Below are 9,524 nucleotides of genomic sequence, written 5' to 3'. Positions count from 1 at the left end.
TATATATATATATATATATATATATAAAATGAACTTATCAATTATATATCATGAGTCTATATTATGATTATACCAATCAATGTATGTATTATGAACATATATTATAAATGTATAACATATTATGAACACATCAATCAACATATTTTGCAGTATATATTATAGTTTATTATGGACAAATTTTAAGTGTGCATTATAAACATAACATATATTACATAATATGTATTCTAAATATATCAGAAAGCACAGTGCTAAATGCAGTGTAGACTTAATATAAACAGCTTCTTAAAAAATTAAGCAGTTTTTAGACCAAATCACTTCAGTCTCTCCTCCACTGTACTGGATCCCAGACATCACTGTTTTTTATTTTTTTTTGAGAGGACATCTCTCGTATTATTGATCAAATGGTTGTTAACAACAATAAAATTCTGTATAGGGGACTCAATGCACAGTCATTAATCAACCCCAAGCCTATATCTCAACAGTCTCCAATCTTCTGAAGCATAACAAACAAGTTCTTACATGGTGAACAAGGTCTTACATAGTGAATAAGTTCTTACATGGTGAACAGTGCAAGGGCAGTCATATCACAGGAACTTTCGGTTTTGATCACGCATCATGAACTAAAAACAATCAAGTCAGATATGATTATTCGTTTGATTTTTATACATGATTTATAGGTGAATCCCACATTTCTCCCTTATTGTTATTATTATTATTTTTTTAAATAAAATGCTGAAGTGGTAGGTAGATGCAAGATAAAGGTAGAAAACATAGTTTAGTGCTGTAAGAGGGCAAATGTAGATGATCAGGTGTGTGCCTATGGACTAAGTATTAATCCAAGCTAGAGAAGGGCAACAAAACATCCACGGATGCAGAAGATTTCTCTCAAAACAGGGGGGTTGAGGTTCTAAGCCTCCCCTCTGTTGGTCCCCAATTTCTCTTCTGATGGCCCCCCTGAGACTGTGCCTGTCTTAGGTTGTTCCTCCCTTGAGGAATCTTACCTGTCTCTGGCTAACCAGTCATCTTCCAGGGCCATACAGGGAGATGTAAAGTTGGTAAGTGAAAGAGAAGCGATATTCGTTGAAAAGGTTAGCTTTTTACTTCTTTGCAGATTTATGCCCCATGGCTTCTATGCCTAGCATTTGTCTTGAGGTATCTTTACCACTTGGAAGAATTACGATACTCAGTAATTTTTTATATGAGGCACAAATTCTACTTAAGGGTTGTAATTAGGAAAAAGCTATAGAAGTAGCAGATGGAAGAAAACATGGGAAGATTGATTATTTCTTTGACATATCTTCTTGTAGAGTAACTTCAGCATGTATAGGTTTTAAACTAGTAATTAAATTGCACACACACATTAACATAATAGGAGTACAGTTACATAGCCAAAGCAGACCTATAATTACCAGCCATATCCAGTGAAACCAAGAAAACCAGTTAGGTACCCTAGGCATTTGTGAAAACTTATCAGTGATATAATGGATATTGTCTACCTGAATTTGAATAGTTTAAGAAAAATCAGACAAATTAAAACAACATATTCCTGGGAACTGTTCACATCCCATGTGTTCTTTTAACAGTAGATAGTCTATAGTTGCACGATTTTGGAGCACTGCAACTTGCACTTCTCCTAATTCTTGGTTGAGTTTCGACAGTACAGATCCAGTCAAATTTGTTGTTTTACTGTATGCACAGGCCAACTTAGATATCTCCTTCTTCATTCCAATGGCAAGTCCAGGAACCGGTGGGATGAATGCAGCTACAACTGGAGCAGCGCCAGGATCTTTGTTGAAGTTATTGATGTTCATCTTCTGGAATGACTCTTCCAGAGGATGGTGATGTTGGAAGTTCTTCTTCATATCGTATCTTAATTCATTTTCTGTGTAGCCAAATTAGGCTTTGATCCTCTGTATAAACACAAACAAACCCTTTGCCCATACTTTGATATGACCTTTATACCATTGTGAAGAACCTATTGGAGATCACCACACAGGAACTGCTTTTTTTTTTTTTAAGAAAAAGGAATATTATCAGAAAAATGTACTTCCATAGCTGATCATCTGACACCCTTTGAAAGATCAAAATTAAGGATATGAAAAGCATTCATTAATAGTTGATTTGCAGTTAGTTTTATCCTATCAGGGAGTAATCCCCCTTTTCTTCTTTTTTTTTTGGTATCATTAATGTACCATTACATGAAGAATATTATGTTTACAAGGATCTCCCCTATACCAAGTCCCCCCACAAACCCCATTACAGTCACTGTCCATCACCATAACAAAATGTGGTAGAGTCATTACTTGTTTTCTCTGTGTTATACAGCCTCCCCTTTCTCCCACCCCCCATATTATGCATGCTAATCATAATACCCCCTTTCTTCTTCCCCCACCCCTTATCCCTCCCTACCCACCCATCCTGCCTAGTCCCCTACCCTAAGGTACCTGTTAGTCCATTCTTGGGTTCTGTAATTCTGCTGCTATTTTGTTCCTTCAGTTTTTCCTTTGTTCTTATACTCCAGAGATGAGTGAAATCATTTGGTATTTCTCTTTCACCACTTGGCTTATTTCACGGAGCATAATACCCTCAAGCTCCATCCATGTTGCTGCAAATGGTAGGATCTGTTTTTTTCCTATGGCTGTGTAATATTCCATTGTGTTTATGTACCACCTCTTCTTTATCCATTCATCTACTGATGGACATTTAGGTTGCTTCCTTATCTTGGCTATTGTAAATGGTGCTGCGATAAACATAGGGGTGCATCTGTCTTTTTCAAACTGGAGTGCTGCATTCTTAGGGTAAATTCCTAGAGGTGGAATTCCTGGGTCAAATGGTATTTCTATTTTGAGCATTCTGAGGAACCTCCATACTGCTTTCCACAATGGTTGAACTAGTTTACATTCCCACCAGCAGTGTAGGAGGGTTCCCCTTTCTCCACAACCTCGCCAACATTTGTTGTTGTTGGTCTTTTGGATGGTAGCCATCCTTACTGGTCTGAGGTGATACCTCATTGTGGTTTTAATTTGTATTTCTCTGATAATTAGTGATGTGGAGCATATTTTCATGTGTCTGTTGGCCATCTGAATTTATATTTTGGAGAACTGTCTGTTCAGTTCCTCTGCCCATTTTTTAATTGGATTATTTGTTTTTTGTTTGTTGAGGTGGGTGAGCTCTTTATATATTTTGGATGTCAAGCCTTTATTGGATCTGTCATTTACAAATATATTTTGTAATCCCATACTGTAGGGTACCCTTTTGTTCTATTGATGGTGTCTTTTGCTGTACAGAAGCTTTTCAGCTTAATATAGTCCCACTTGTTCATTTTTGCTTTTGTTTTCCTTGCCCGGGGAGATATGTTCAAAAATAGGTCACTCATGTTTATGTCTAAGAGATTTTTGCCTATGTTTTTTTCTAAGAGTTTTATGGTTTCATGACTTACATTCAAGTCTTTGATCCATTTAGAATTTACTTTTGTGTATGGGGTTAGACAATGGTCCAGTTTCAGTCTCCTACATGTAGCTGTCCATTTTTGCCAGCACCATCTGTTGAACAGACTGTTATTTCCCCATTGTATGTCCATGGCTCCTTTATCAAAAATTAATTGACCATATATGTTTGGGTTAATGTCTGGAGTCTCTAATCTGTTCCACTGGTCTGTGACTCTGTTCTTGTGCCAGTACCAAACTGTCTTGGTTACTATGGCTTTGTAGTAGAGCTTGAAGTTGGGGAGTGAGATCCCCCCCACTTTATTCTTCCTTCTCAGGATTGCTTTGGCTATTCAGGGTCTTTGGTGTTTCCATATGAATTTTTGAACTATTTTTTCCAGTTAGTTGAAGAATGTTGCTGGTAATTTGATAAGGATTGCATCAAATCTGTATATTGCTTTCAGCAGGATGGCCATTTTGACGATATTAATTCTTCCTAGCCAGGAGCATGGGATGAGTTTCCATTTGTTAGTGTCCCCTTTAATTTCTCTTAAGCGTGTCTTGTAGTTTTCAAGGTATAGGTCTTTCACTTCTTTGGTTAGGTTTATTCCTAGGTATTTTATTCTTTTTGATGCAATTGTGAATGGAACTGTTTTCCTGATTTCTCTTTCTATTGGCTCATTGTTAGTGTATAGGAAAGCCACAGATTTCTGTGTGTTAATTTTGTATCCTGCAACTTTGCTGAATTCCAATATTATGTCTAGTAGGTTCGGAGTGGAGTCTTTAGGGTTTTTTATGTACAATATCATGTAATCTGCAAATAGTGACAGTTTAACTTCTTCTTTACCAATCTAGATTCCTTGTATTTCTTTGTTTTGTCTGACTGCCATGGCTAGGACCTCCAGTACTATGTTAAATAAAAGTGGGGAGAGTGGGCAACCCTGTCTTGTTGACTATCTCAGAGGAAAAGCTTTCAGTTTCTGGCTGTTCAGTATGATGTTGGCTGTGGGTTGATCATATATTGCCTTTATTATGTTGAGGTACTTGCCCTCTATACCCATTTTGCAGAGAGTTTTTATCATGAATGGATGTTGAATTTTGTCAAATGCTTTTTCAGAATCTATGGAGATGATCATGTGGTTTTTGTCCTTCTTTTTGTTGATGTGGTGGATGATGTTGATGGATTTTTAAAGTACCATCCTTGCATCCCTGGGATGAATCCCACTTGGTCATGATCCCACTTGGTGTATGATCCTTTTGATGCATTTTTGAATTTGGTTTGCTAATATCTTACTGAGTATTTTTGCATCTACATTCATCAGGGATATTGGTCTGTAATTTTCGTTTTTGGTGGTGTCTTTGCCTGGTTTTGGTATTAGGGTGATGTTGGCTTCATAGAATGAGTTTGGGAGTATTTCCTCTTCTTCTATTTTGTGGAACACTTTAAGGAGAATGGGTATTATGTCTTCTCTGTGTGTCTGATAAAATTCCGAGGTAAATCCGTCCGGCCCCGGGGTTTTGTTCTTGGGTAGTTTTTTGATTACCGTTTCAATTTCTTTGCAAATAATTGGTTTGTTTAACTTTTGTGTTTCTTCCTCGGTTGGTCTTGGGAGGTTGTATTTTTCGAGGAAGTTGTCCATTTCTTCTAGGTTTTCCAGCTTGTTGGCATATAGGTTTTCATTGCAGTCTTTAATAATTCTTTGTGTTTCTGTGGGGTCTGTCATGATTTTTCCATTCTTATTTCTGATTATGCTGATTTGTGTTGATTATCTTTTTCTCTTAATAAGTTTGGCTAGAGGCTTATCTATTTTGTTTATTTTCTCAAAGAACCAGCTCTTGGTTTCATTGATTTTTGCTATTGTTTTATTCTTCTCAATTTTGTTTATTTCTTCTCTGATCTTTATTATGTCCCTCCTTCTGCTCACTTTAGGCCTCATTTGTTCTTCTTTTTCCAGTTTCAATAGTTGTGATGTTAGACTATTCATTTGGGATTGTTCTTCCTTCTTCAAGTGTGCCTGGATCGCTATATACTTTCCTGTTAAGACTGCTTTCGCTGCGTCCCACAGAAGTTGGGGCTTTCTTTTGTTGTTGTCATTTGTTTCTATATATTCCTTGATCTCTATTTTGATTTGTTCATTGATCCATTGATTATTTAGAAGCATGTTGTTAAGCCTCCATGTGTTTGTGAGCCTTTTTCCTTTCTTTGTAGAATTTATTTCTAGTTTTATACCTTTGTGGTCTGAAAAATTGGTTGGTAGAATTTCAATATTTTGGAATTTACTGAGGATCTTTTTATGAGCTAGTATGTGGTCTATTCTGGAGAATGTTCCATGTGCACTTGAGAAGAATGTGTATCCTGTTTCTTTTGGATGTAGAGTTCTGTAGATGTTTATTAGGTCCATCTATTCTAGTGTGTTGTTCAGTGCCTCAGTGTCCTTACTGATTTTCTGCTCAGCAGATCTATCCTTTGGGGTGAGTGATGTGTTGAAGTCTCCTAAAATGAATGCATTGCAGTCGATTTCCTCCTTTAGTTCTGTTAGTATTTGTTTCTCATATGCTGGTGCTCCTATGTTGGGTGCATATATATTTAGAATGGTTATATCCTCTTGTTGGACTGAGCCCTTTATCATTATGTAACGTCCTTCTTTATCTCTTGTTACTTTCTTTGTTTTGAAGTCTATTTTGTCTGATACTAGTAGTGCAACTCCTGCTTTCTTCTCTCTGTTGTTTGCCTGAAATACGTTTTTCCATCCCTTGACTTTTAGTCTGTGCATGTTTTTGGGTTTGAAGTGAGTTTCTTATAAGCAGCATATAGATGGGTCTTGTTTTTTCATCCATTCTGTCACTCTGTGTATTTTGATTGGTGCATTCAGTCCATTTACATTTAGGGTGACTATTGAGAGATATGTACTTATTGCTATTGCAGGCTTTAGATTCATCGTTACTATAGGTTCAAAGTTAGCTTTTAGTATCTTACTGCCTACCTTAGCTCACTTATTGAGCTGTTATATACACTGTCTGGAGAGTCTTTTCTTCTCTCCCTTCTCATTTCTCCTCCTCCATTCTTTATATGTTGGTTCTTTTATTCTGTGCTCTTTCGTGTTTCCTTTAACTGCTTTTAGTGGGTCGTTGATTTTATTTTTTTCCTTTAGTTAGTATTTGGTTGGTATGCTTTCATTGCTGTGATTTTATTTTCTCTGGTGACATCTGTTTAGTCTTAGGAGTGCTCCCATTTAGAACATTCCCTCTAAAATACCCTGTAGAGGTGGTATTCCCTCAACTTTTGCTTGTCTGGGAATTGTTTAATCCCACCATCATATTTAAATGATAGTCGTGCTGGATACAGTATCCTTGGTTCAAGGCCCTTCTGTTTCATTGCATTAAGTATATCATGCCATTCTCTTCTGGCCTGTAAGGTTTCTGTTGAGAAGTCTGATGATAGCCTGATGGGTTTTCCTTTATAGGTGACCTTTTTCTCTCTAGCTGCCTTTAAAACTCTTTCCTTGTCCTTGATCCTTGCCATTTTAATTATTATGTGTCTTGGTGTTGTCCTCCTTGGGTCCTTTCTGTTGGGAGTTCTGTGTATTTCTGTGGTCTGTTCAATTATTTCCTCCCCAAGTTTGGGGAAGTTTTCAGCAATTATTTCTTCAAAGACACTTTCTATCCCTTTTATTCTCTCTTCTTCTTCTGGTACCCCTATAATACAGATATTGTTCCTTTTGGATTGGTCACACAGTTCTCTTAATATTGTTTCATTTCTGGAGACCCTTTTATCTCTCTCTGTGTCAGCTTCTATGCGTTCCTGTTCTCTGGTTTCTATTCTGTCAATGGCCTCTTGCATCTTATCCATTCTGCATATAAATCCTTCCAGGATTTGTTTCATTTCTGTAGTCTCCTTCATGGCATCTGTAATATCCCCCCAGACTTCATCCCTTAGCTCTTGTATATTTCTCTGCATCTCTGTCAGCATGTTTATGGTTATCTTTTTTGAATTCTTTTTCAGGAAGACTGGTTAGATCTGTCTCCTTCTCTGGTGTTGACTCTGTGAACTTGGTCTGCCTGTAATTTTGCCTTTTCATGGTGATAGAGATAGTTTGCAGAGCTGGTATCAGTGACGGCTGGAAGAACTTCCCTTCTTGTTGGTTTGTGGCCTTCCTCTCCTGGGAGAACAGTGACCTCTAGTGGCTTGTGCTGGACAGCTGCACGCAGAAAGGGCTTCTGATTCCTTCCTGGCTGCTATGGAGTTTGTCTTTGCTGTCGCTGTGGGCTTGGCCTGCCTCAGGCCACGGCTCTGATATGGTGGAACTGTGTTGGAGGGGGAATGGCTGGGAGGCTATTTATCTCCATGAGGGGCCTCCATGCTCCCTGCTGCCCAGGGGGTTAGAGTGCCCATAGATCACCAGATTCCCTGCTGCTGGACTAAGTGTCCCAGGACTCTTCTGTCTGACCATGTGGTCCCTGTCCCTTTAAGACTTCCAAAAAGCAGTTGCTTTTCTTTGTCCTGGGTGCAACATCTGCAGGGACCTGCTCACAGGTCTTACTGTCCTTTTTCCCTAGTTTCCAGCACCTCATGCATGCACTGTGTCTGTGCTCTGATGCGGATGGCTAGAGCTGGGTATTTATCAGTCTTGGGCTCCCTCTCCCTCCCCGATATGACTCCTCTCCTCCTGCTGGGAGATGGGGTGTGGGGTGCTTGGGTCCTGCCAGGCCAGGGCTTGTATCTTACCCTATTCACGAGGCACTGAGTTTTCCCAGGTGTGGATGTGGTCAGGCTGTTGTCCTGTGTCTTCTGGTCTCTCTTTTAGGAAGAGTTTTCTTTGTTGTATTTTCAAAAATATATGTGGTTTTGGGAGGAGATTTCTGCTACGTTACTCACGCCACCATCTTGGCTCTGCCCAGACATCACTATTTTTGATTTTCTATCCAGCCTTTATTAACGCTGAACTGTGATCTTTTTCAAAAATTGTCACATACTCCCGGAACCACTTCTCATGATTTTTGAAGTTTCTCCTCTGCTTCCCAGACCCCAAATCCATCTTCATCTCCTGTGAGAGGAGAGTGAAACTTCCCACAGCCCCTCTTCCCTCTCACAAACCCCAAACAACCGAAACAACTCACAATTTCTACGTTTTGTTTATTTCTCCCTAATCCTAAACTCCTCCCTTCTTAGTTCAGCAAATCCTCTGTTTGACTTTAATTTCTCACAGCATACCCTAACATGAAAGCTCCTTCCTCACTCAAATCTGCTTATGGCTTAGAAATGTCAAGAGTTGAAATCAAGGACCTCAGATTCAAATGATACCTATGTTCTATAAGCTGAGAGTGACGGCAGACTCCAAAATCTTTTCTTGACATTTCTGTCTGTTTTACTGGTCTCCCCCCTTTATTCTCCTGTTTTCACATTTTAATAGTTATTTTGCCATTTTATATCTTCTCAGAGCTCCCTCTCCATGTATTTTTTTCTTCTGATAAATCTTATGCAAAACAACTATACCAAAAAAAATTGAATTTCAAGTGATCCCAGTATGATGAACATAGCAGTCAGTGTATATATGTATATTTTAAGTATCTATTATAGTTTATATGGATAAATGCTAAGGGTGTACTAAATACAAAGTGTTTTAAGTACTAAAGACCCCAGTGGTACATTACATGCTAGGTTTCTGTCTTTACAGAGTGTACAGACCAGTGGTGAAATCAGACAGGTAAGTCAGTATTACTCTAGAATGTGTAGAGTCTAGGCAGAGAGAATTACAAGGTGATATGTGAGTTTCAGGGAATTTCTTAAGAAGGTAACATCTTATCTGGGACTTTGGTCAGATCTTAGGGTATCACAGAATCATTTTGTTATTTTTACTTTTAAGAAAAGAAAACAACACACATTCAAAGAAAAAAAAATTTCCCTCATTACTCTATTCAGTTTTGTCTTCCAGTAGCTAGTCTGGTGCTTACACCAGAAGTGGTTGATAAGTGTTCCCTGATGGAATTTCCACTGATCTCAGCAATCATGCTCTGTTTAACTAGATGCAAGTACTTGCTGACCAAATACATTGACATTAAATGACTTCACATGGAAATTAGATATATTCTGGCAATACA

This window comes from Manis javanica, chromosome 11, assembly GCF_040802235.1.
Source record: "Manis javanica isolate MJ-LG chromosome 11, MJ_LKY, whole genome shotgun sequence".
Lineage (NCBI taxonomy): Eukaryota > Metazoa > Chordata > Mammalia > Pholidota > Manidae > Manis > Manis javanica.
Note: the sequence above shows the minus strand (reverse complement) of the source record.